The 23,084-nt window shown below is 62.1% G+C and overlaps 23 non-coding genes across 23 annotated transcripts; all 23 read right to left on the bottom strand.

The window, feature by feature from the left end:
- Positions 1-22: 22 nt before the first annotated feature.
- LOC138558535 (U1 spliceosomal RNA) lies at positions 23-186 on the bottom strand. The gene has a single exon (XR_011298680.1). It is a non-coding gene; the product is annotated as a U1 spliceosomal RNA (small nuclear RNA).
- Positions 187-1,052: 866 nt separating this feature from the next.
- Positions 1,053-1,216, bottom strand: LOC138558423 (U1 spliceosomal RNA). Its single transcript, XR_011298573.1, has one exon. It is a non-coding gene; the product is annotated as a U1 spliceosomal RNA (small nuclear RNA).
- Positions 1,217-2,082: 866 nt separating this feature from the next.
- On the bottom strand, positions 2,083-2,246 carry LOC138558156 (U1 spliceosomal RNA). The gene has a single exon (XR_011298310.1). It is a non-coding gene; the product is annotated as a U1 spliceosomal RNA (small nuclear RNA).
- An 880-nt stretch (positions 2,247-3,126) lies between these two features.
- LOC138558534 (U1 spliceosomal RNA) lies at positions 3,127-3,290 on the bottom strand. Its single transcript, XR_011298679.1, has one exon. It is a non-coding gene; the product is annotated as a U1 spliceosomal RNA (small nuclear RNA).
- Positions 3,291-4,156: 866 nt separating this feature from the next.
- On the bottom strand, positions 4,157-4,320 carry LOC138558342 (U1 spliceosomal RNA). The gene has a single exon (XR_011298494.1). It is a non-coding gene; the product is annotated as a U1 spliceosomal RNA (small nuclear RNA).
- An 866-nt stretch (positions 4,321-5,186) lies between these two features.
- Positions 5,187-5,350, bottom strand: LOC138558155 (U1 spliceosomal RNA). Its single transcript, XR_011298309.1, has one exon. It is a non-coding gene; the product is annotated as a U1 spliceosomal RNA (small nuclear RNA).
- An 880-nt stretch (positions 5,351-6,230) lies between these two features.
- On the bottom strand, positions 6,231-6,394 carry LOC138558532 (U1 spliceosomal RNA). Its single transcript, XR_011298678.1, has one exon. It is a non-coding gene; the product is annotated as a U1 spliceosomal RNA (small nuclear RNA).
- An 867-nt stretch (positions 6,395-7,261) lies between these two features.
- Positions 7,262-7,425, bottom strand: LOC138558154 (U1 spliceosomal RNA). The gene has a single exon (XR_011298308.1). It is a non-coding gene; the product is annotated as a U1 spliceosomal RNA (small nuclear RNA).
- Positions 7,426-8,305: 880 nt separating this feature from the next.
- On the bottom strand, positions 8,306-8,469 carry LOC138558531 (U1 spliceosomal RNA). The gene has a single exon (XR_011298677.1). It is a non-coding gene; the product is annotated as a U1 spliceosomal RNA (small nuclear RNA).
- Positions 8,470-9,336: 867 nt separating this feature from the next.
- On the bottom strand, positions 9,337-9,500 carry LOC138558153 (U1 spliceosomal RNA). Its single transcript, XR_011298307.1, has one exon. It is a non-coding gene; the product is annotated as a U1 spliceosomal RNA (small nuclear RNA).
- An 880-nt stretch (positions 9,501-10,380) lies between these two features.
- LOC138558530 (U1 spliceosomal RNA) lies at positions 10,381-10,544 on the bottom strand. Its single transcript, XR_011298676.1, has one exon. It is a non-coding gene; the product is annotated as a U1 spliceosomal RNA (small nuclear RNA).
- Positions 10,545-11,410: 866 nt separating this feature from the next.
- On the bottom strand, positions 11,411-11,574 carry LOC138558422 (U1 spliceosomal RNA). The gene has a single exon (XR_011298572.1). It is a non-coding gene; the product is annotated as a U1 spliceosomal RNA (small nuclear RNA).
- An 866-nt stretch (positions 11,575-12,440) lies between these two features.
- LOC138558152 (U1 spliceosomal RNA) lies at positions 12,441-12,604 on the bottom strand. Its single transcript, XR_011298306.1, has one exon. It is a non-coding gene; the product is annotated as a U1 spliceosomal RNA (small nuclear RNA).
- Positions 12,605-13,484: 880 nt separating this feature from the next.
- Positions 13,485-13,648, bottom strand: LOC138558529 (U1 spliceosomal RNA). Its single transcript, XR_011298675.1, has one exon. It is a non-coding gene; the product is annotated as a U1 spliceosomal RNA (small nuclear RNA).
- Positions 13,649-14,515: 867 nt separating this feature from the next.
- Positions 14,516-14,679, bottom strand: LOC138558151 (U1 spliceosomal RNA). Its single transcript, XR_011298305.1, has one exon. It is a non-coding gene; the product is annotated as a U1 spliceosomal RNA (small nuclear RNA).
- An 866-nt stretch (positions 14,680-15,545) lies between these two features.
- On the bottom strand, positions 15,546-15,709 carry LOC138558340 (U1 spliceosomal RNA). The gene has a single exon (XR_011298492.1). It is a non-coding gene; the product is annotated as a U1 spliceosomal RNA (small nuclear RNA).
- Positions 15,710-16,575: 866 nt separating this feature from the next.
- Positions 16,576-16,739, bottom strand: LOC138558148 (U1 spliceosomal RNA). Its single transcript, XR_011298303.1, has one exon. It is a non-coding gene; the product is annotated as a U1 spliceosomal RNA (small nuclear RNA).
- Positions 16,740-17,619: 880 nt separating this feature from the next.
- Positions 17,620-17,783, bottom strand: LOC138558528 (U1 spliceosomal RNA). The gene has a single exon (XR_011298674.1). It is a non-coding gene; the product is annotated as a U1 spliceosomal RNA (small nuclear RNA).
- An 867-nt stretch (positions 17,784-18,650) lies between these two features.
- Positions 18,651-18,814, bottom strand: LOC138558414 (U1 spliceosomal RNA). The gene has a single exon (XR_011298564.1). It is a non-coding gene; the product is annotated as a U1 spliceosomal RNA (small nuclear RNA).
- Positions 18,815-19,680: 866 nt separating this feature from the next.
- LOC138558339 (U1 spliceosomal RNA) lies at positions 19,681-19,844 on the bottom strand. Its single transcript, XR_011298491.1, has one exon. It is a non-coding gene; the product is annotated as a U1 spliceosomal RNA (small nuclear RNA).
- Positions 19,845-20,710: 866 nt separating this feature from the next.
- LOC138558147 (U1 spliceosomal RNA) lies at positions 20,711-20,874 on the bottom strand. Its single transcript, XR_011298302.1, has one exon. It is a non-coding gene; the product is annotated as a U1 spliceosomal RNA (small nuclear RNA).
- Positions 20,875-21,754: 880 nt separating this feature from the next.
- Positions 21,755-21,918, bottom strand: LOC138558527 (U1 spliceosomal RNA). The gene has a single exon (XR_011298673.1). It is a non-coding gene; the product is annotated as a U1 spliceosomal RNA (small nuclear RNA).
- Positions 21,919-22,784: 866 nt separating this feature from the next.
- Positions 22,785-22,948, bottom strand: LOC138558526 (U1 spliceosomal RNA). The gene has a single exon (XR_011298672.1). It is a non-coding gene; the product is annotated as a U1 spliceosomal RNA (small nuclear RNA).
- Between the last annotated feature and the right edge of the window lie 136 nt (positions 22,949-23,084).

The raw sequence follows: 23,084 nt of genomic DNA, 5'->3' as shown, positions 1-23,084 counted from the left end.
TTTCTTTCTTTCACCAATAAATCAGGGGAAAGCGCGAACGCAGTCCCCCACTACCAGAAATAATGCAGTCGAGAATCCCGCATTTGGGGACATCGCAGGGGTCAGCAAATCCGATGTGCAATGGAGGAGTCTCACCCTGGGAGCTCTGCCTTGCTGATCACAGATGCTCCCCTGCCAGGTAAGTATGAGTTGCGAGCCAGAGGGCAGGGCTTGGGCCTGTTCTGGAAGCCCCGCTAAGCGAGGGTGAGAAGGCCGGCCCTGACCCAGCCCCAGCCCTCCCGGAAGCCCTGAGCGTCTGCGGAGCTGCCTGTCCCACGTGCAGGGGGAAGCTCCGGCAGGCAGAGCCCAGCAGAAGAGGCACATTGTGGCACAGTTCATGTCTCCCACCAGGCCCTGCTCGGCCTGAGATTTGCATAAATTCGGACCTGGCTGCCAGCCAGCAGGCCCAGTCGGAAAGCGAGCAGGCCTGGCGCAGTGGGCCCACTGGCCCGTCGGCCCCAGGCGGGTCCATGGCCCTCCTGAGCCGACAGGTCACCCCGCTTAACAAGAGCGTCTCGGGTGGGGTGCCCCCCGCCAGGACACGGCAAGGCCCGATCGTGCCCGATCGGTGCTCGGACGGGGCGGGCGGCAGCGGCGGCCGGGAGCCAGTTTCACCCCTGCCCCCAAAACCCCAGGAGCTGGCTGGGCCTTCCTTAGGTTGGAGGGCCTGGGCGCGAAAGCAGAGCCCGGGCAGGGCAGGCTGGCTTCAAGAACTACCGGGGCACCTGATATCATGGGGCGCACAAGTCTGGGGTTAGGCACCTGTGCACTTCACCCCTCCAGTGAATGCTGGCCCTCTTGACCGCAGCAACATTCAGGGGCCCAACCTACACATGACACACATGACTTTCACATTTTTTTATTTCACCAATCCATCAGGCCTGTGGACCCCTGAACGGCCCAGGGCTGGCCCTCTTGACTGCAGCAAAATAAACTCTGCTGCACGAGCTTGGGCCCTGTGTGCAAACAACCTGACTCGCACACTAAACTCTTTCTTTCTTTCACCAATAAATCAGGGGAAAGCGCGAACGCAGTCCCCCACTACCAGAAATAATACAGTCGAGAATCCCGCATTTGGGGACATCGCAGAGGTCAGCAAATCCGATGTGCAATGGATGAGCCTCACCCTGGGAGCTCTGCCTTGCTGATCACAGATGCTCCCCTGCCAGGTAAGTATGAGTTGCGAGCCAGAGGGCAGGGCTTGGGCCTGTTCTGGAAGCCCCGCTAAGCGAGGGTGAGAAGGCCGGCCCTGACCCAGCCCCAGCCCTCCCGGAAGCCCTGAGCGTCTGCGGAGCTGCCTGTCCCACGTGCAGGGGGAAGCTCCGGCAGGCAGAGCCCAGCAGAAGAGGCACATTGTGGCACAGTTCATGTCTCCCACCAGGCCCTGCTCGGCCTGAGATTTGCATAAATTCGGACCTGGCTGCCAGCCAGCAGGCCCAGTCGGAAAGCGAGCAGGCCTGGCGCAGTGGGCCCACTGGCCCGTCGGCCCCAGGCGGGTCCATGGCCCTCCTGAGCCGACAGGTCACCCCGCTTAACAAGAGCGTCTCGGGTGGGGTGCCCCCCGCCAGGACACGGCAAGGCCCGATCGTGCCCGATCGGTGCTCGGACGGGGCGGGCGGCAGCGGCGGCCGGGAGCCAGTTTCACCCCTGCCCCCAAAACCCCAGGAGCTGGCTGGGCCTTCCTTAGGTTGGAGGGCCTGGGCGCGAAAGCAGAGCCCGGGCAGGGCAGGCTGGCTTCAAGAACTACCGGGGCACCTGATATCATGGGGCGCACAAGTCTGGGGTTAGGCACCTGTGCACTTCACCCCTCCAGTGAATGCTGGCCCTCTTGACCGCAGCAACATTCAGGGGCCCAACCTACACATGACACACATGACTTTCACATTTTTTTATTTCACCAATCCATCAGGCCTGTGGACCCCTGAACGGCCCAGGGCTGGCCCTCTTGACTGCAGCAAAATAAACTCTGCTGCACGAGCTTGGGCCCTGTGTGCAAACAACCTGACTCGCACACTAAACTCTTTCTTTCTTTCACCAATAAATCAGGGGAAAGCGCGAACGCAGTCCCCCACTACCAGAAATAATGCAGTCGAGAATCCCGCATTTGGGGACATCGCAGGGGTCAGCAAATCCGATGTGCAATGGATGAGCCTCACCCTGGGAGCTCTGCCTTGCTGATCACAGATGCTCCCCTGCCAGGTAAGTATGAGTTGCGAGCCAGAGGGCAGGGCTTGGGCCTGTTCTGGAAGCCCCGCTAAGCGAGGGTGAGAAGGCCGGCCCTGACCCAGCCCCAGCCCTCCCGGAAGCCCTGAGCGTCTGCGGAGCTGCCTGTCCCACGTGCAGGGGGAAGCTCCGGCAGGCAGAGCCCAGCAGAAGAGGCACATTGTGGCACAGTTCATGTCTCCCACCAGGCCCTGCTCGGCCTGAGATTTGCATAAATTCGGACCTGGCTGCCAGCCAGCAGGCCCAGTCGGAAAGCGAGCAGGCCTGGCGCAGTGGGCCCACTGGCCCGTCGGCCCCAGGCGGGTCCATGGCCCTCCTGAGCCGACAGGTCACCCCGCTTAACAAGAGCGTCTCGGGTGGGGTGCCCCCCGCCAGGACACGGCAAGGCCGTGAAGGCAAGGCCCGATCGTGCCCGATCGGTGCTCGGACGGGGCGGGCGGCAGCGGCGGCCGGGAGCCAGTCTCACCCCTGCCACCAAAACCCCAGGAGCTGGCTGGGCCTTCCTTAGGTTGGAGGGCCTGGGCGCGAAAGCAGAGCCCGGGCAGGGCAGGCTGGCTTCAAGAACTACCGGGGCACCTGATATCATGGGGCGCACAAGTCTGGGGTTAGGCACCTGTGCACTTCACCCCTCCAGTGAATGCTGGCCCTCTTGACCGCAGCAACATTCAGGGGCCCAACCTACACATGACACACATGACTTTCACATTTTTTTATTTCACCAATCCATCAGGCCTGTGGACCCCTGAACGGCCCAGGGCTGGCCCTCTTGACTGCAGCAAAATAAACTCTGCTGCACGAGCTTGGGCCCTGTGTGCAAACAACCTGACTCGCACACTAAACTCTTTCTTTCTTTCACCAATAAATCAGGGGAAAGCGCGAACGCAGTCCCCCACTACCAGAAATAATGCAGTCGAGAATCCCGCATTTGGGGACATCGCAGGGGTCAGCAAATCCGATGTGCAATGGAGGAGTCTCACCCTGGGAGCTCTGCCTTGCTGATCACAGATGCTCCCCTGCCAGGTAAGTATGAGTTGCGAGCCAGAGGGCAGGGCTTGGGCCTGTTCTGGAAGCCCCGCTAAGCGAGGGTGAGAAGGCCGGCCCTGACCCAGCCCCAGCCCTCCCGGAAGCCCTGAGCGTCTGCGGAGCTGCCTGTCCCACGTGCAGGGGGAAGCTCCGGCAGGCAGAGCCCAGCAGAAGAGGCACATTGTGGCACAGTTCATGTCTCCCACCAGGCCCTGCTCGGCCTGAGATTTGCATAAATTCGGACCTGGCTGCCAGCCAGCAGGCCCAGTCGGAAAGCGAGCAGGCCTGGCGCAGTGGGCCCACTGGCCCGTCGGCCCCAGGCGGGTCCATGGCCCTCCTGAGCCGACAGGTCACCCCGCTTAACAAGAGCGTCTCGGGTGGGGTGCCCCCCGCCAGGACACGGCAAGGCCCGATCGTGCCCGATCGGTGCTCGGACGGGGCGGGCGGCAGCGGCGGCCGGGAGCCAGTTTCACCCCTGCCCCCAAAACCCCAGGAGCTGGCTGGGCCTTCCTTAGGTTGGAGGGCCTGGGCGCGAAAGCAGAGCCCGGGCAGGGCAGGCTGGCTTCAAGAACTACCGGGGCACCTGATATCATGGGGCGCACAAGTCTGGGGTTAGGCACCTGTGCACTTCACCCCTCCAGTGAATGCTGGCCCTCTTGACCGCAGCAACATTCAGGGGCCCAACCTACACATGACACACATGACTTTCACATTTTTTTATTTCACCAATCCATCAGGCCTGTGGACCCCTGAACGGCCCAGGGCTGGCCCTCTTGACTGCAGCAAAATAAACTCTGCTGCACGAGCTTGGGCCCTGTGTGCAAACAACCTGACTCGCACACTAAACTCTTTCTTTCTTTCACCAATAAATCAGGGGAAAGCGCGAACGCAGTCCCCCACTACCAGAAATAATACAGTCGAGAATCCCGCATTTGGGGACATCGCAGGGGTCAGCAAATCCGATGTGCAATGGATGAGCCTCACCCTGGGAGCTCTGCCTTGCTGATCACAGATGCTCCCCTGCCAGGTAAGTATGAGTTGCGAGCCAGAGGGCAGGGCTTGGGCCTGTTCTGGAAGCCCCGCTAAGCGAGGGTGAGAAGGCCGGCCCTGACCCAGCCCCAGCCCTCCCGGAAGCCCTGAGCGTCTGCGGAGCTGCCTGTCCCACGTGCAGGGGGAAGCTCCGGCAGGCAGAGCCCAGCAGAAGAGGCACATTGTGGCACAGTTCATGTCTCCCACCAGGCCCTGCTCGGCCTGAGATTTGCATAAATTCGGACCTGGCTGCCAGCCAGCAGGCCCAGTCGGAAAGCGAGCAGGCCTGGCGCAGTGGGCCCACTGGCCCGTCGGCCCCAGGCGGGTCCATGGCCCTCCTGAGCCGACAGGTCACCCCGCTTAACAAGAGCGTCTCGGGTGGGGTGCCCCCCGCCAGGACACGGCAAGGCCCGATCGTGCCCGATCGGTGCTCGGACGGGGCGGGCGGCAGCGGCGGCCGGGAGCCAGTTTCACCCCTGCCCCCAAAACCCCAGGAGCTGGCTGGGCCTTCCTTAGGTTGGAGGGCCTGGGCGCGAAAGCAGAGCCCGGGCAGGGCAGGCTGGCTTCAAGAACTACCGGGGCACCTGATATCATGGGGCGCACAAGTCTGGGGTTAGGCACCTGTGCACTTCACCCCTCCAGTGAATGCTGGCCCTCTTGACCGCAGCAACATTCAGGGGCCCAACCTACACATGACACACATGACTTTCACATTTTTTTATTTCACCAATCCATCAGGCCTGTGGACCCCTGAACGGCCCAGGGCTGGCCCTCTTGACTGCAGCAAAATAAACTCTGCTGCACGAGCTTGGGCCCTGTGTGCAAACAACCTGACTCGCACACTAAACTCTTTCTTTCTTTCACCAATAAATCAGGGGAAAGCGCGAACGCAGTCCCCCACTACCAGAAATAATGCAGTCGAGAATCCCGCATTTGGGGACATCGCAGGGGTCAGCAAATCCGATGTGCAATGGATGAGCCTCACCCTGGGAGCTCTGCCTTGCTGATCACAGATGCTCCCCTGCCAGGTAAGTATGAGTTGCGAGCCAGAGGGCAGGGCTTGGGCCTGTTCTGGAAGCCCCGCTAAGCGAGGGTGAGAAGGCCGGCCCTGACCCAGCCCCAGCCCTCCCGGAAGCCCTGAGCGTCTGCGGAGCTGCCTGTCCCACGTGCAGGGGGAAGCTCCGGCAGGCAGAGCCCAGCAGAAGAGGCACATTGTGGCACAGTTCATGTCTCCCACCAGGCCCTGCTCGGCCTGAGATTTGCATAAATTCGGACCTGGCTGCCAGCCAGCAGGCCCAGTCGGAAAGCGAGCAGGCCTGGCGCAGTGGGCCCACTGGCCCGTCGGCCCCAGGCGGGTCCATGGCCCTCCTGAGCCGACAGGTCACCCCGCTTAACAAGAGCGTCTCGGGTGGGGTGCCCCCCGCCAGGACACGGCAAGGCCGTGAAGGCAAGGCCCGATCGTGCCCGATCGGTGCTCGGACGGGGCGGGCGGCAGCGGCGGCCGGGAGCCAGTCTCACCCCTGCCACCAAAACCCCAGGAGCTGGCTGGGCCTTCCTTAGGTTGGAGGGCCTGGGCGCGAAAGCAGAGCCCGGGCAGGGCAGGCTGGCTTCAAGAACTACCGGGGCACCTGATATCATGGGGCGCACAAGTCTGGGGTTAGGCACCTGTGCACTTCACCCCTCCAGTGAATGCTGGCCCTCTTGACCGCAGCAACATTCAGGGGCCCAACCTACACATGACACACATGACTTTCACATTTTTTTATTTCACCAATCCATCAGGCCTGTGGACCCCTGAACGGCCCAGGGCTGGCCCTCTTGACTGCAGCAAAATAAACTCTGCTGCACGAGCTTGGGCCCTGTGTGCAAACAACCTGACTCGCACACTAAACTCTTTCTTTCTTTCACCAATAAATCAGGGGAAAGCGCGAACGCAGTCCCCCACTACCAGAAATAATGCAGTCGAGAATCCCGCATTTGGGGACATCGCAGGGGTCAGCAAATCCGATGTGCAATGGAGGAGTCTCACCCTGGGAGCTCTGCCTTGCTGATCACAGATGCTCCCCTGCCAGGTAAGTATGAGTTGCGAGCCAGAGGGCAGGGCTTGGGCCTGTTCTGGAAGCCCCGCTAAGCGAGGGTGAGAAGGCCGGCCCTGACCCAGCCCCAGCCCTCCCGGAAGCCCTGAGCGTCTGCGGAGCTGCCTGTACCACGTGCAGGGGGAAGCTCCGGCAGGCAGAGCCCAGCAGAAGAGGCACATTGTGGCACAGTTCATGTCTCCCACCAGGCCCTGCTCGGCCTGAGATTTGCATAAATTCGGACCTGGCTGCCAGCCAGCAGGCCCAGTCGGAAAGCGAGCAGGCCTGGCGCAGTGGGCCCACTGGCCCGTCGGCCCCAGGCGGGTCCATGGCCCTCCTGAGCCGACAGGTCACCCCGCTTAACAAGAGCGTCTCGGGTGGGGTGCCCCCCGCCAGGACACGGCAAGGCCCGATCGTGCCCGATCGGTGCTCGGACGGGGCGGGCGGCAGCGGCGGCCGGGAGCCAGTTTCACCCCTGCCCCCAAAACCCCAGGAGCTGGCTGGGCCTTCCTTAGGTTGGAGGGCCTGGGCGCGAAAGCAGAGCCCGGGCAGGGCAGGCTGGCTTCAAGAACTACCGGGGCACCTGATATCATGGGGCGCACAAGTCTGGGGTTAGGCACCTGTGCACTTCACCCCTCCAGTGAATGCTGGCCCTCTTGACCGCAGCAACATTCAGGGGCCCAACCTACACATGACACACATGACTTTCACATTTTTTTATTTCACCAATCCATCAGGCCTGTGGACCCCTGAACGGCCCAGGGCTGGCCCTCTTGACTGCAGCAAAATAAACTCTGCTGCACGAGCTTGGGCCCTGTGTGCAAACAACCTGACTCTGCACACTAAACTCTTTCTTTCTTTCACCAATAAATCAGGGGAAAGCGCGAACGCAGTCCCCCACTACCAGAAATAATGCAGTCGAGAATCCCGCATTTGGGGACATCGCAGGGGTCAGCAAATCCGATGTGCAATGGATGAGCCTCACCCTGGGAGCTCTGCCTTGCTGATCACAGATGCTCCCCTGCCAGGTAAGTATGAGTTGCGAGCCAGAGGGCAGGGCTTGGGCCTGTTCTGGAAGCCCCGCTAAGCGAGGGTGAGAAGGCCGGCCCTGACCCAGCCCCAGCCCTCCCGGAAGCCCTGAGCGTCTGCGGAGCTGCCTGTCCCACGTGCAGGGGGAAGCTCCGGCAGGCAGAGCCCAGCAGAAGAGGCACATTGTGGCACAGTTCATGTCTCCCACCAGGCCCTGCTCGGCCTGAGATTTGCATAAATTCGGACCTGGCTGCCAGCCAGCAGGCCCAGTCGGAAAGCGAGCAGGCCTGGCGCAGTGGGCCCACTGGCCCGTCGGCCCCAGGCGGGTCCATGGCCCTCCTGAGCCGACAGGTCACCCCGCTTAACAAGAGCGTCTCGGGTGGGGTGCCCCCCGCCAGGACACGGCAAGGCCGTGAAGGCAAGGCCCGATCGTGCCCGATCGGTGCTCGGACGGGGCGGGCGGCAGCGGCGGCCGGGAGCCAGTCTCACCCCTGCCCCCAAAACCCCAGGAGCTGGCTGGGCCTTCCTTAGGTTGGAGGGCCTGGGCGCGAAAGCAGAGCCCGGGCAGGGCAGGCTGGCTTCAAGAACTACCGGGGCACCTGATATCATGGGGCGCACAAGTCTGGGGTTAGGCACCTGTGCACTTCACCCCTCCAGTGAATGCTGGCCCTCTTGACCGCAGCAACATTCAGGGGCCCAACCTACACATGACACACATGACTTTCACATTTTTTTATTTCACCAATCCATCAGGCCTGTGGACCCCTGAACGGCCCAGGGCTGGCCCTCTTGACTGCAGCAAAATAAACTCTGCTGCACGAGCTTGGGCCCTGTGTGCAAACAACCTGACTCGCACACTAAACTCTTTCTTTCTTTCACCAATAAATCAGGGGAAAGCGCGAACGCAGTCCCCCACTACCAGAAATAATGCAGTCGAGAATCCCGCATTTGGGGACATCGCAGGGGTCAGCAAATCCGATGTGCAATGGAGGAGTCTCACCCTGGGAGCTCTGCCTTGCTGATCACAGATGCTCCCCTGCCAGGTAAGTATGAGTTGCGAGCCAGAGGGCAGGGCTTGGGCCTGTTCTGGAAGCCCCGCTAAGCGAGGGTGAGAAGGCCGGCCCTGACCCAGCCCCAGCCCTCCCGGAAGCCCTGAGCGTCTGCGGAGCTGCCTGTACCACGTGCAGGGGGAAGCTCCGGCAGGCAGAGCCCAGCAGAAGAGGCACATTGTGGCACAGTTCATGTCTCCCACCAGGCCCTGCTCGGCCTGAGATTTGCATAAATTCGGACCTGGCTGCCAGCCAGCAGGCCCAGTCGGAAAGCGAGCAGGCCTGGCGCAGTGGGCCCACTGGCCCGTCGGCCCCAGGCGGGTCCATGGCCCTCCTGAGCCGACAGGTCACCCCGCTTAACAAGAGCGTCTCGGGTGGGGTGCCCCCCGCCAGGACACGGCAAGGCCCGATCGTGCCCGATCGGTGCTCGGACGGGGCGGGCGGCAGCGGCGGCCGGGAGCCAGTTTCACCCCTGCCCCCAAAACCCCAGGAGCTGGCTGGGCCTTCCTTAGGTTGGAGGGCCTGGGCGCGAAAGCAGAGCCCGGGCAGGGCAGGCTGGCTTCAAGAACTACCGGGGCACCTGATATCATGGGGCGCACAAGTCTGGGGTTAGGCACCTGTGCACTTCACCCCTCCAGTGAATGCTGGCCCTCTTGACCGCAGCAACATTCAGGGGCCCAACCTACACATGACACACATGACTTTCACATTTTTTTATTTCACCAATCCATCAGGCCTGTGGACCCCTGAACGGCCCAGGGCTGGCCCTCTTGACTGCAGCAAAATAAACTCTGCTGCACGAGCTTGGGCCCTGTGTGCAAACAACCTGACTCTGCACACTAAACTCTTTCTTTCTTTCACCAATAAATCAGGGGAAAGCGCGAACGCAGTCCCCCACTACCAGAAATAATGCAGTCGAGAATCCCGCATTTGGGGACATCGCAGGGGTCAGCAAATCCGATGTGCAATGGATGAGCCTCACCCTGGGAGCTCTGCCTTGCTGATCACAGATGCTCCCCTGCCAGGTAAGTATGAGTTGCGAGCCAGAGGGCAGGGCTTGGGCCTGTTCTGGAAGCCCCGCTAAGCGAGGGTGAGAAGGCCGGCCCTGACCCAGCCCCAGCCCTCCCGGAAGCCCTGAGCGTCTGCGGAGCTGCCTGTCCCACGTGCAGGGGGAAGCTCCGGCAGGCAGAGCCCAGCAGAAGAGGCACATTGTGGCACAGTTCATGTCTCCCACCAGGCCCTGCTCGGCCTGAGATTTGCATAAATTCGGACCTGGCTGCCAGCCAGCAGGCCCAGTCGGAAAGCGAGCAGGCCTGGCGCAGTGGGCCCACTGGCCCGTCGGCCCCAGGCGGGTCCATGGCCCTCCTGAGCCGACAGGTCACCCCGCTTAACAAGAGCGTCTCGGGTGGGGTGCCCCCCGCCAGGACACGGCAAGGCCGTGAAGGCAAGGCCCGATCGTGCCCGATCGGTGCTCGGACGGGGCGGGCGGCAGCGGCGGCCGGGAGCCAGTCTCACCCCTGCCCCCAAAACCCCAGGAGCTGGCTGGGCCTTCCTTAGGTTGGAGGGCCTGGGCGCGAAAGCAGAGCCCGGGCAGGGCAGGCTGGCTTCAAGAACTACCGGGGCACCTGATATCATGGGGCGCACAAGTCTGGGGTTAGGCACCTGTGCACTTCACCCCTCCAGTGAATGCTGGCCCTCTTGACCGCAGCAACATTCAGGGGCCCAACCTACACATGACACACATGACTTTCACATTTTTTTATTTCACCAATCCATCAGGCCTGTGGACCCCTGAACGGCCCAGGGCTGGCCCTCTTGACTGCAGCAAAATAAACTCTGCTGCACGAGCTTGGGCCCTGTGTGCAAACAACCTGACTCGCACACTAAACTCTTTCTTTCTTTCACCAATAAATCAGGGGAAAGCGCGAACGCAGTCCCCCACTACCAGAAATAATGCAGTCGAGAATCCCGCATTTGGGGACATCGCAGGGGTCAGCAAATCCGATGTGCAATGGAGGAGTCTCACCCTGGGAGCTCTGCCTTGCTGATCACAGATGCTCCCCTGCCAGGTAAGTATGAGTTGCGAGCCAGAGGGCAGGGCTTGGGCCTGTTCTGGAAGCCCCGCTAAGCGAGGGTGAGAAGGCCGGCCCTGACCCAGCCCCAGCCCTCCCGGAAGCCCTGAGCGTCTGCGGAGCTGCCTGTCCCACGTGCAGGGGGAAGCTCCGGCAGGCAGAGCCCAGCAGAAGAGGCACATTGTGGCACAGTTCATGTCTCCCACCAGGCCCTGCTCGGCCTGAGATTTGCATAAATTCGGACCTGGCTGCCAGCCAGCAGGCCCAGTCGGAAAGCGAGCAGGCCTGGCGCAGTGGGCCCACTGGCCCGTCGGCCCCAGGCGGGTCCATGGCCCTCCTGAGCCGACAGGTCACCCCGCTTAACAAGAGCGTCTCGGGTGGGGTGCCCCCCGCCAGGACACGGCAAGGCCCGATCGTGCCCGATCGGTGCTCGGACGGGGCGGGCGGCAGCGGCGGCCGGGAGCCAGTTTCACCCCTGCCCCCAAAACCCCAGGAGCTGGCTGGGCCTTCCTTAGGTTGGAGGGCCTGGGCGCGAAAGCAGAGCCCGGGCAGGGCAGGCTGGCTTCAAGAACTACCGGGGCACCTGATATCATGGGGCGCACAAGTCTGGGGTTAGGCACCTGTGCACTTCACCCCTCCAGTGAATGCTGGCCCTCTTGACCGCAGCAACATTCAGGGGCCCAACCTACACATGACACACATGACTTTCACATTTTTTTATTTCACCAATCCATCAGGCCTGTGGACCCCTGAACGGCCCAGGGCTGGCCCTCTTGACTGCAGCAAAATAAACTCTGCTGCACGAGCTTGGGCCCTGTGTGCAAACAACCTGACTCGCACACTAAACTCTTTCTTTCTTTCACCAATAAATCAGGGGAAAGCGCGAACGCAGTCCCCCACTACCAGAAATAATACAGTCGAGAATCCCGCATTTGGGGACATCGCAGAGGTCAGCAAATCCGATGTGCAATGGATGAGCCTCACCCTGGGAGCTCTGCCTTGCTGATCACAGATGCTCCCCTGCCAGGTAAGTATGAGTTGCGAGCCAGAGGGCAGGGCTTGGGCCTGTTCTGGAAGCCCCGCTAAGCGAGGGTGAGAAGGCCGGCCCTGACCCAGCCCCAGCCCTCCCGGAAGCCCTGAGCGTCTGCGGAGCTGCCTGTCCCACGTGCAGGGGGAAGCTCCGGCAGGCAGAGCCCAGCAGAAGAGGCACATTGTGGCACAGTTCATGTCTCCCACCAGGCCCTGCTCGGCCTGAGATTTGCATAAATTCGGACCTGGCTGCCAGCCAGCAGGCCCAGTCGGAAAGCGAGCAGGCCTGGCGCAGTGGGCCCACTGGCCCGTCGGCCCCAGGCGGGTCCATGGCCCTCCTGAGCCGACAGGTCACCCCGCTTAACAAGAGCGTCTCGGGTGGGGTGCCCCCCGCCAGGACACGGCAAGGCCCGATCGTGCCCGATCGGTGCTCGGACGGGGCGGGCGGCAGCGGCGGCCGGGAGCCAGTTTCACCCCTGCCCCCAAAACCCCAGGAGCTAGCTGGGCCTTCCTTAGGTTGGAGGGCCTGGGCGCGAAAGCAGAGCCCGGGCAGGGCAGGCTGGCTTCAAGAACTACCGGGGCACCTGATATCATGGGGCGCACAAGTCTGGGGTTAGGCACCTGTGCACTTCACCCCTCCAGTGAATGCTGGCCCTCTTGACCGCAGCAACATTCAGGGGCCCAACCTACACATGACACACATGACTTTCACATTTTTTTATTTCACCAATCCATCAGGCCTGTGGACCCCTGAACGGCCCAGGGCTGGCCCTCTTGACTGCAGCAAAATAAACTCTGCTGCACGAGCTTGGGCCCTGTGTGCAAACAACCTGACTCGCACACTAAACTCTTTCTTTCTTTCACCAATAAATCAGGGGAAAGCGCGAACGCAGTCCCCCACTACCAGAAATAATGCAGTCGAGAATCCCGCATTTGGGGACATCGCAGGGGTCAGCAAATCCGATGTGCAATGGATGAGCCTCACCCTGGGAGCTCTGCCTTGCTGATCACAGATGCTCCCCTGCCAGGTAAGTATGAGTTGCGAGCCAGAGGGCAGGGCTTGGGCCTGTTCTGGAAGCCCCGCTAAGCGAGGGTGAGAAGGCCGGCCCTGACCCAGCCCCAGCCCTCCCGGAAGCCCTGAGCGTCTGCGGAGCTGCCTGTCCCACGTGCAGGGGGAAGCTCCGGCAGGCAGAGCCCAGCAGAAGAGGCACATTGTGGCACAGTTCATGTCTCCCACCAGGCCCTGCTCGGCCTGAGATTTGCATAAATTCGGACCTGGCTGCCAGCCAGCAGGCCCAGTCGGAAAGCGAGCAGGCCTGGCGCAGTGGGCCCACTGGCCCGTCGGCCCCAGGCGGGTCCATGGCCCTCCTGAGCCGACAGGTCACCCCGCTTAACAAGAGCGTCTCGGGTGGGGTGCCCCCCGCCAGGACACGGCAAGGCCGTGAAGGCAAGGCCCGATCGTGCCCGATCGGTGCTCGGACGGGGCGGGCGGCAGCGGCGGCCGGGAGCCAGTCTCACCCCTGCCACCAAAACCCCAGGAGCTGGCTGGGCCTTCCTTAGGTTGGAGGGCCTGGGCGCGAAAGCAGAGCCCGGGCAGGGCAGGCTGGCTTCAAGAACTACCGGGGCACCTGATATCATGGGGCGCACAAGTCTGGGGTTAGGCACCTGTGCACTTCACCCCTCCAGTGAATGCTGGCCCTCTTGACCGCAGCAACATTCAGGGGCCCAACCTACACATGACACACATGACTTTCACATTTTTTTATTTCACCAATCCATCAGGCCTGTGGACCCCTGAACGGCCCAGGGCTGGCCCTCTTGACTGCAGCAAAATAAACTCTGCTGCACGAGCTTGGGCCCTGTGTGCAAACAACCTGACTCGCACACTAAACTCTTTCTTTCTTTCACCAATAAATCAGGGGAAAGCGCGAACGCAGTCCCCCACTACCAGAAATAATGCAGTCGAGAATCCCGCATTTGGGGACATCGCAGGGGTCAGCAAATCCGATGTGCAATGGAGGAGTCTCACCCTGGGAGCTCTGCCTTGCTGATCACAGATGCTCCCCTGCCAGGTAAGTATGAGTTGCGAGCCAGAGGGCAGGGCTTGGGCCTGTTCTGGAAGCCCCGCTAAGCGAGGGTGAGAAGGCCGGCCCTGACCCAGCCCCAGCCCTCCCGGAAGCCCTGAGCGTCTGCGGAGCTGCCTGTCCCACGTGCAGGGGGAAGCTCCGGCAGGCAGAGCCCAGCAGAAGAGGCACATTGTGGCACAGTTCATGTCTCCCACCAGGCCCTGCTCGGCCTGAGATTTGCATAAATTCGGACCTGGCTGCCAGCCAGCAGGCCCAGTCGGAAAGCGAGCAGGCCTGGCGCAGTGGGCCCACTGGCCCGTCGGCCCCAGGCGGGTCCATGGCCCTCCTGAGCCGACAGGTCACCCCGCTTAACAAGAGCGTCTCGGGTGGGGTGCCCCCCGCCAGGACACGGCAAGGCCCGATCGTGCCCGATCGGTGCTCGGACGGGGCGGGCGGCAGCGGCGGCCGGGAGCCAGTTTCACCCCTGCCCCCAAAACCCCAGGAGCTGGCTGGGCCTTCCTTAGGTTGGAGGGCCTGGGCGCGAAAGCAGAGCCCGGGCAGGGCAGGCTGGCTTCAAGAACTACCGGGGCACCTGATATCATGGGGCGCACAAGTCTGGGGTTAGGCACCTGTGCACTTCACCCCTCCAGTGAATGCTGGCCCTCTTGACCGCAGCAACATTCAGGGGCCCAACCTACACATGACACACATGACTTTCACATTTTTTTATTTCACCAATCCATCAGGCCTGTGGACCCCTGAACGGCCCAGGGCTGGCCCTCTTGACTGCAGCAAAATAAACTCTGCTGCACGAGCTTGGGCCCTGTGTGCAAACAACCTGACTCTGCACACTAAACTCTTTCTTTCTTTCACCAATAAATCAGGGGAAAGCGCGAACGCAGTCCCCCACTACCAGAAATAATGCAGTCGAGAATCCCGCATTTGGGGACATCGCAGGGGTCAGCAAATCCGATGTGCAATGGATGAGCCTCACCCTGGGAGCTCTGCCTTGCTGATCACAGATGCTCCCCTGCCAGGTAAGTATGAGTTGCGAGCCAGAGGGCAGGGCTTGGGCCTGTTCTGGAAGCCCCGCTAAGCGAGGGTGAGAAGGCCGGCCCTGACCCAGCCCCAGCCCTCCCGGAAGCCCTGAGCGTCTGCGGAGCTGCCTGTCCCACGTGCAGGGGGAAGCTCCGGCAGGCAGAGCCCAGCAGAAGAGGCACATTGTGGCACAGTTCATGTCTCCCACCAGGCCCTGCTCGGCCTGAGATTTGCATAAATTCGGACCTGGCTGCCAGCCAGCAGGCCCAGTCGGAAAGCGAGCAGGCCTGGCGCAGTGGGCCCACTGGCCCGTCGGCCCCAGGCGGGTCCATGGCCCTCCTGAGCCGACAGGTCACCCCGCTTAACAAGAGCGTCTCGGGTGGGGTGCCCCCCGCCAGGACACGGCAAGGCCCGATCGTGCCCGATCGGTGCTCGGACGGGGCGGGCGGCAGCGGCGGCCGGGAGCCAGTTTCACCCCTGCCCCCAAAACCCCAGGAGCTGGCTGGGCCTTCCTTAGGTTGGAGGGCCTGGGCGCGAAAGCAGAGCCCGGGCAGGGCAGGCTGGCTTCAAGAACTACCGGGGCACCTGATATCATGGGGCGCACAAGTCTGGGGTTAGGCACCTGTGCACTTCACCCCTCCAGTGAATGCTGGCCCTCTTGACCGCAGCAACATTCAGGGGCCCAACCTACACATGACACACATGACTTTCACATTTTTTTATTTCACCAATCCATCAGGCCTGTGGACCCCTGAACGGCCCAGGGCTGGCCCTCTTGACTGCAGCAAAATAAACTCTGCTGCACGAGCTTGGGCCCTGTGTGCAAACAACCTGACTCGCACACTAAACTCTTTCTTTCTTTCACCAATAAATCAGGGGAAAGCGCGAACGCAGTCCCCCACTACCAGAAATAATACAGTCGAGAATCCCGCATTTGGGGACATCGCAGGGGTCAGCAAATCCGATGTGCAATGGATGAGCCTCACCCTGGGAGCTCTGCCTTGCTGATCACAGATGCTCCCCTGCCAGGTAAGTATGAGTTGCGAGCCAGAGGGCAGGGCTTGGGCCTGTTCTGGAAGCCCCGCTAAGCGAGGGTGAGAAGGCCGGCCCTGACCCAGCCCCAGCCCTCCCGGAAGCCCTGAGCGTCTGCGGAGCTGCCTGTCCCACGTGCAGGGGGAAGCTCCGGCAGGCAGAGCCCAGCAGAAGAGGCACATTGTGGCACAGTTCATGTCTCCCACCAGGCCCTGCTCGGCCTGAGATTTGCATAAATTCGGACCTGGCTGCCAGCCAGCAGGCCCAGTCGGAAAGCGAGCAGGCCTGGCGCAGTGGGCCCACTGGCCCGTCGGCCCCAGGCGGGTCCATGGCCCTCCTGAGCCGACAGGTCACCCCGCTTAACAAGAGCGTCTCGGGTGGGGTGCCCCCCGCCAGGACACGGCAAGGCCCGATCGTGCCCGATCGGTGCTCGGACGGGGCGGGCGGCAGCGGCGGCCGGGAGCCAGTTTCACCCCTGCCCCCAAAACCCCAGGAGCTGGCTGGGCCTTCCTTAGGTTGGAGGGCCTGGGCGCGAAAGCAGAGCCCGGGCAGGGCAGGCTGGCTTCAAGAACTACCGGGGCACCTGATATCATGGGGCGCACAAGTCTGGGGTTAGGCACCTGTGCACTTCACCCCTCCAGTGAATGCTGGCCCTCTTGACCGCAGCAACATTCAGGGGCCCAACCTACACATGACACACATGACTTTCACATTTTTTTATTTCACCAATCCATCAGGCCTGTGGACCCCTGAACGGCCCAGGGCTGGCCCTCTTGACTGCAGCAAAATAAACTCTGCTGCACGAGCTTGGGCCCTGTGTGCAAACAACCTGACTCGCACACTAAACTCTTTCTTTCTTTCACCAATAAATCAGGGGAAAGCGCGAACGCAGTCCCCCACTACCAGAAATAATGCAGTCGAGAATCCCGCATTTGGGGACATCGCAGGGGTCAGCAAATCCGATGTGCAATGGATGAGCCTCACCCTGGGAGCTCTGCCTTGCTGATCACAGATGCTCCCCTGCCAGGTAAGTATGAGTTGCGAGCCAGAGGGCAGGGCTTGGGCCTGTTCTGGAAGCCCCGCTAAGCGAGGGTGAGAAGGCCGGCCCTGACCCAGCCCCAGCCCTCCCGGAAGCCCTGAGCGTCTGCGGAGCTGCCTGTCCCACGTGCAGGGGGAAGCTCCGGCAGGCAGAGCCCAGCAGAAGAGGCACATTGTGGCACAGTTCATGTCTCCCACCAGGCCCTGCTCGGCCTGAGATTTGCATAAATTCGGACCTGGCTGCCAGCCAGCAGGCCCAGTCGGAAAGCGAGCAGGCCTGGCGCAGTGGGCCCACTGGCCCGTCGGCCCCAGGCGGGTCCATGGCCCTCCTGAGCCGACAGGTCACCCCGCTTAACAAGAGCGTCTCGGGTGGGGTGCCCCCCGCCAGGACACGGCAAGGCCGTGAAGGCAAGGCCCGATCGTGCCCGATCGGTGCTCGGACGGGGCGGGCGGCAGCGGCGGCCGGGAGCCAGTCTCACCCCTGCCACCAAAACCCCAGGAGCTGGCTGGGCCTTCCTTAGGTTGGAGGGCCTGGGCGCGAAAGCAGAGCCCGGGCAGGGCAGGCTGGCTTCAAGAACTACCGGGGCACCTGATATCATGGGGCGCACAAGTCTGGGGTTAGGCACCTGTGCACTTCACCCCTCCAGTGAATGCTGGCCCTCTTGACCGCAGCAACATTCAGGGGCCCAACCTACACATGACACACATGACTTTCACATTTTTTTATTTCACCAATCCATCAGGCCTGTGGACCCCTGAACGGCCCAGGGCTGGCCCTCTTGACTGCAGCAAAATAAACTCTGCTGCACGAGCTTGGGCCCTGTGTGCAAACAACCTGACTCGCACACTAAACTCTTTCTTTCTTTCACCAATAAATCAGGGGAAAGCGCGAACGCAGTCCCCCACTACCAGAAATAATGCAGTCGAGAATCCCGCATTTGGGGACATCGCAGGGGTCAGCAAATCCGATGTGCAATGGAGGAGTCTCACCCTGGGAGCTCTGCCTTGCTGATCACAGATGCTCCCCTGCCAGGTAAGTATGAGTTGCGAGCCAGAGGGCAGGGCTTGGGCCTGTTCTGGAAGCCCCGCTAAGCGAGGGTGAGAAGGCCGGCCCTGACCCAGCCCCAGCCCTCCCGGAAGCCCTGAGCGTCTGCGGAGCTGCCTGTCCCACGTGCAGGGGGAAGCTCCGGCAGGCAGAGCCCAGCAGAAGAGGCACATTGTGGCACAGTTCATGTCTCCCACCAGGCCCTGCTCGGCCTGAGATTTGCATAAATTCGGACCTGGCTGCCAGCCAGCAGGCCCAGTCGGAAAGCGAGCAGGCCTGGCGCAGTGGGCCCACTGGCCCGTCGGCCCCAGGCGGGTCCATGGCCCTCCTGAGCCGACAGGTCACCCCGCTTAACAAGAGCGTCTCGGGTGGGGTGCCCCCCGCCAGGACACGGCAAGGCCCGATCGTGCCCGATCGGTGCTCGGACGGGGCGGGCGGCAGCGGCGGCCGGGAGCCAGTTTCACCCCTGCCCCCAAAACCCCAGGAGCTGGCTGGGCCTTCCTTAGGTTGGAGGGCCTGGGCGCGAAAGCAGAGCCCGGGCAGGGCAGGCTGGCTTCAAGAACTACCGGGGCACCTGATATCATGGGGCGCACAAGTCTGGGGTTAGGCACCTGTGCACTTCACCCCTCCAGTGAATGCTGGCCCTCTTGACCGCAGCAACATTCAGGGGCCCAACCTACACATGACACACATGACTTTCACATTTTTTTATTTCACCAATCCATCAGGCCTGTGGACCCCTGAACGGCCCAGGGCTGGCCCTCTTGACTGCAGCAAAATAAACTCTGCTGCACGAGCTTGGGCCCTGTGTGCAAACAACCTGACTCTGCACACTAAACTCTTTCTTTCTTTCACCAATAAATCAGGGGAAAGCGCGAACGCAGTCCCCCACTACCAGAAATAATGCAGTCGAGAATCCCGCATTTGGGGACATCGCAGGGGTCAGCAAATCCGATGTTCAATGGATGAGCCTCACCCTGGGAGCTCTGCCTTGCTGATCACAGATGCTCCCCTGCCAGGTAAGTATGAGTTGCGAGCCAGAGGGCAGGGCTTGGGCCTGTTCTGGAAGCCCCGCTAAGCGAGGGTGAGAAGGCCGGCCCTGACCCAGCCCCAGCCCTCCCGGAAGCCCTGAGCGTCTGCGGAGCTGCCTGTCCCACGTGCAGGGGGAAGCTCCGGCAGGCAGAGCCCAGCAGAAGAGGCACATTGTGGCACAGTTCATGTCTCCCACCAGGCCCTGCTCGGCCTGAGATTTGCATAAATTCGGACCTGGCTGCCAGCCAGCAGGCCCAGTCGGAAAGCGAGCAGGCCTGGCGCAGTGGGCCCACTGGCCCGTCGGCCCCAGGCGGGTCCATGGCCCTCCTGAGCCGACAGGTCACCCCGCTTAACAAGAGCGTCTCGGGTGGGGTGCCCCCCGCCAGGACACGGCAAGGCCCGATCGTGCCCGATCGGTGCTCGGACGGGGCGGGCGGCAGCGGCGGCCGGGAGCCAGTTTCACCCCTGCCCCCAAAACCCCAGGAGCTGGCTGGGCCTTCCTTAGGTTGGAGGGCCTGGGCGCGAAAGCAGAGCCCGGGCAGGGCAGGCTGGCTTCAAGAACTACCGGGGCACCTGATATCATGGGGCGCACAAGTCTGGGGTTAGGCACCTGTGCACTTCACCCCTCCAGTGAATGCTGGCCCTCTTGACCGCAGCAACATTCAGGGGCCCAACCTACACATGACACACATGACTTTCACATTTTTTTATTTCACCAATCCATCAGGCCTGTGGACCCCTGAACGGCCCAGGGCTGGCCCTCTTGACTGCAGCAAAATAAACTCTGCTGCACGAGCTTGGGCCCTGTGTGCAAACAACCTGACTCGCACACTAAACTCTTTCTTTCTTTCACCAATAAATCAGGGGAAAGCGCGAACGCAGTCCCCCACTACCAGAAATAATACAGTCGAGAATCCCGCATTTGGGGACATCGCAGGGGTCAGCAAATCCGATGTGCAATGGATGAGCCTCACCCTGGGAGCTCTGCCTTGCTGATCACAGATGCTCCCCTGCCAGGTAAGTATGAGTTGCGAGCCAGAGGGCAGGGCTTGGGCCTGTTCTGGAAGCCCCGCTAAGCGAGGGTGAGAAGGCCGGCCCTGACCCAGCCCCAGCCCTCCCGGAAGCCCTGAGCGTCTGCGGAGCTGCCTGTCCCACGTGCAGGGGGAAGCTCCGGCAGGCAGAGCCCAGCAGAAGAGGCACATTGTGGCACAGTTCATGTCTCCCACCAGGCCCTGCTCGGCCTGAGATTTGCATAAATTCGGACCTGGCTGCCAGCCAGCAGGCCCAGTCGGAAAGCGAGCAGGCCTGGCGCAGTGGGCCCACTGGCCCGTCGGCCCCAGGCGGGTCCATGGCCCTCCTGAGCCGACAGGTCACCCCGCTTAACAAGAGCGTCTCGGGTGGGGTGCCCCCCGCCAGGACACGGCAAGGCCCGATCGTGCCCGATCGGTGCTCGGACGGGGCGGGCGGCAGCGGCGGCCGGGAGCCAGTTTCACCCCTGCCCCCAAAACCCCAGGAGCTGGCTGGGCCTTCCTTAGGTTGGAGGGCCTGGGCGCGAAAGCAGAGCCCGGGCAGGGCAGGCTGGCTTCAAGAACTACCGGGGCACCTGATATCATGGGGCGCACAAGTCTGGGGTTAGGCACCTGTGCACTTCACCCCTCCAGTGAATGCTGGCCCTCTTGACCGCAGCAACATTCAGGGGCCCAACCTACACATGACACACATGACTTTCACATTTTTTTATTTCACCAATCCATCAGGCCTGTGGACCCCTGAACGGCCCAGGGCTGGCCCTCTTGACTGCAGCAAAATAAACTCTGCTGCACGAGCTTGGGCCCTGTGTGCAAACAACCTGACTCGCACACTAAACTCTTTCTTTCTTTCACCAATAAATCAGGGGAAAGCGCGAACGCAGTCCCCCACTACCAGAAATAATGCAGTCGAGAATCCCGCATTTGGGGACATCGCAGGGGTCAGCAAATCCGATGTGCAATGGATGAGCCTCACCCTGGGAGCTCTGCCTTGCTGATCACAGATGCTCCCCTGCCAGGTAAGTATGAGTTGCGAGCCAGAGGGCAGGGCTTGGGCCTGTTCTGGAAGCCCCGCTAAGCGAGGGTGAGAAGGCCGGCCCTGACCCAGCCCCAGCCCTCCCGGAAGCCCTGAGCGTCTGCGGAGCTGCCTGTCCCACGTGCAGGGGGAAGCTCCGGCAGGCAGAGCCCAGCAGAAGAGGCACATTGTGGCACAGTTCATGTCTCCCACCAGGCCCTGCTCGGCCTGAGATTTGCATAAATTCGGACCTGGCTGCCAGCCAGCAGGCCCAGTCGGAAAGCGAGCAGGCCTGGCGCAGTGGGCCCACTGGCCCGTCGGCCCCAGGCGGGTCCATGGCCCTCCTGAGCCGACAGGTCACCCCGCTTAACAAGAGCGTCTCGGGTGGGGTGCCCCCCGCCAGGACACGGCAAGGCCGTGAAGGCAAGGCCCGATCGTGCCCGATCGGTGCTCGGACGGGGCGGGCGGCAGCGGCGGCCGGGAGCCAGTCTCACCCCTGCCACCAAAACCCCAGGAGCTGGCTGGGCCTTCCTTAGGTTGGAGGGCCTGGGCGCGAAAGCAGAGCCCGGGCAGGGCAGGCTGGCTTCAAGAACTACCGGGGCACCTGATATCATGGGGCGCACAAGTCTGGGGTTAGGCACCTGTGCACTTCACCCCTCCAGTGAATGCTGGCCCTCTTGACCGCAGCAACATTCAGGGGCCCAACCTACACATGACACACATGACTTTCACATTTTTTTATTTCACCAATCCATCAGGCCTGTGGACCCCTGAACGGCCCAGGGCTGGCCCTCTTGACTGCAGCAAAATAAACTCTGCTGCACGAGCTTGGGCCCTGTGTGCAAACAACCTGACTCGCACACTAAACTCTTTCTTTCTTTCACCAATAAATCAGGGGAAAGCGCGAACGCAGTCCCCCACTACCAGAAATAATGCAGTCGAGAATCCCGCATTTGGGGACATCGCAGGGGTCAGCAAATCCGATGTGCAATGGAGGAGTCTCACCCTGGGAGCTCTGCCTTGCTGATCACAGATGCTCCCCTGCCAGGTAAGTATGAGTTGCGAGCCAGAGGGCAGGGCTTGGGCCTGTTCTGGAAGCCCCGCTAAGCGAGGGTGAGAAGGCCGGCCCTGACCCAGCCCCAGCCCTCCCGGAAGCCCTGAGCGTCTGCGGAGCTGCCTGTCCCACGTGCAGGGGGAAGCTCCGGCAGGCAGAGCCCAGCAGAAGAGGCACATTGTGGCACAGTTCATGTCTCCCACCAGGCCCTGCTCGGCCTGAGATTTGCATAAATTCGGACCTGGCTGCCAGCCAGCAGGCCCAGTCGGAAAGCGAGCAGGCCTGGCGCAGTGGGCCCACTGGCCCGTCGGCCCCAGGCGGGTCCATGGCCCTCCTGAGCCGACAGGTCACCCCGCTTAACAAGAGCGTCTCGGGTGGGGTGCCCCCCGCCAGGACACGGCAAGGCCCGATCGTGCCCGATCGGTGCTCGGACGGGGCGGGCGGCAGCGGCGGCCGGGAGCCAGTTTCACCCCTGCCCCCAAAACCCCAGGAGCTGGCTGGGCCTTCCTTAGGTTGGAGGGCCTGGGCGCGAAAGCAGAGCCCGGGCAGGGCAGGCTGGCTTCAAGAACTACCGGGGCACCTGATATCATGGGGCGCACAAGTCTGGGGTTAGGCACCTGTGCACTTCACCCCTCCAGTGAATGCTGGCCCTCTTGACCGCAGCAACATTCAGGGGCCCAACCTACACATGACACACATGACTTTCACATTTTTTTATTTCACCAATCCATCAGGCCTGTGGACCCCTGAACGGCCCAGGGCTGGCCCTCTTGACTGCAGCAAAATAAACTCTGCTGCACGAGCTTGGGCCCTGTGTGCAAACAACCTGACTCGCACACTAAACTCTTTCTTTCTTTCACCAATAAATCAGGGGAAAGCGCGAACGCAGTCCCCCACTACCAGAAATAATGCAGTCGAGAATCCCGCATTTGGGGACATCGCAGGGGTCAGCAAATCCGATGTGCAATGGAGGAGTCTCACCCTGGGAGCTCTGCCTTGCTGATCACAGATGCTCCCCTGCCAGGTAAGTATGAGTTGCGAGCCAGAGGGCAGGGCTTGGGCCTGTTCTGGAAGCCCCGCTAAGCGAGGGTGAGAAGGCCGGCCCTGACCCAGCCCCAGCCCTCCCGGAAGCCCTGAGCGTCTGCGGAGCTGCCTGTCCCACGTGCAG

This window comes from Ambystoma mexicanum, unplaced genomic scaffold, assembly GCF_040938575.1.
Source record: "Ambystoma mexicanum isolate Mex_15411 unplaced genomic scaffold, UKY_AmexF1_1 Mex_scaf34, whole genome shotgun sequence".
NCBI lineage: Eukaryota > Metazoa > Chordata > Amphibia > Caudata > Ambystomatidae > Ambystoma > Ambystoma mexicanum.
Note: the sequence above shows the minus strand (reverse complement) of the source record. Positions and strands in the feature narration are given on the sequence as shown.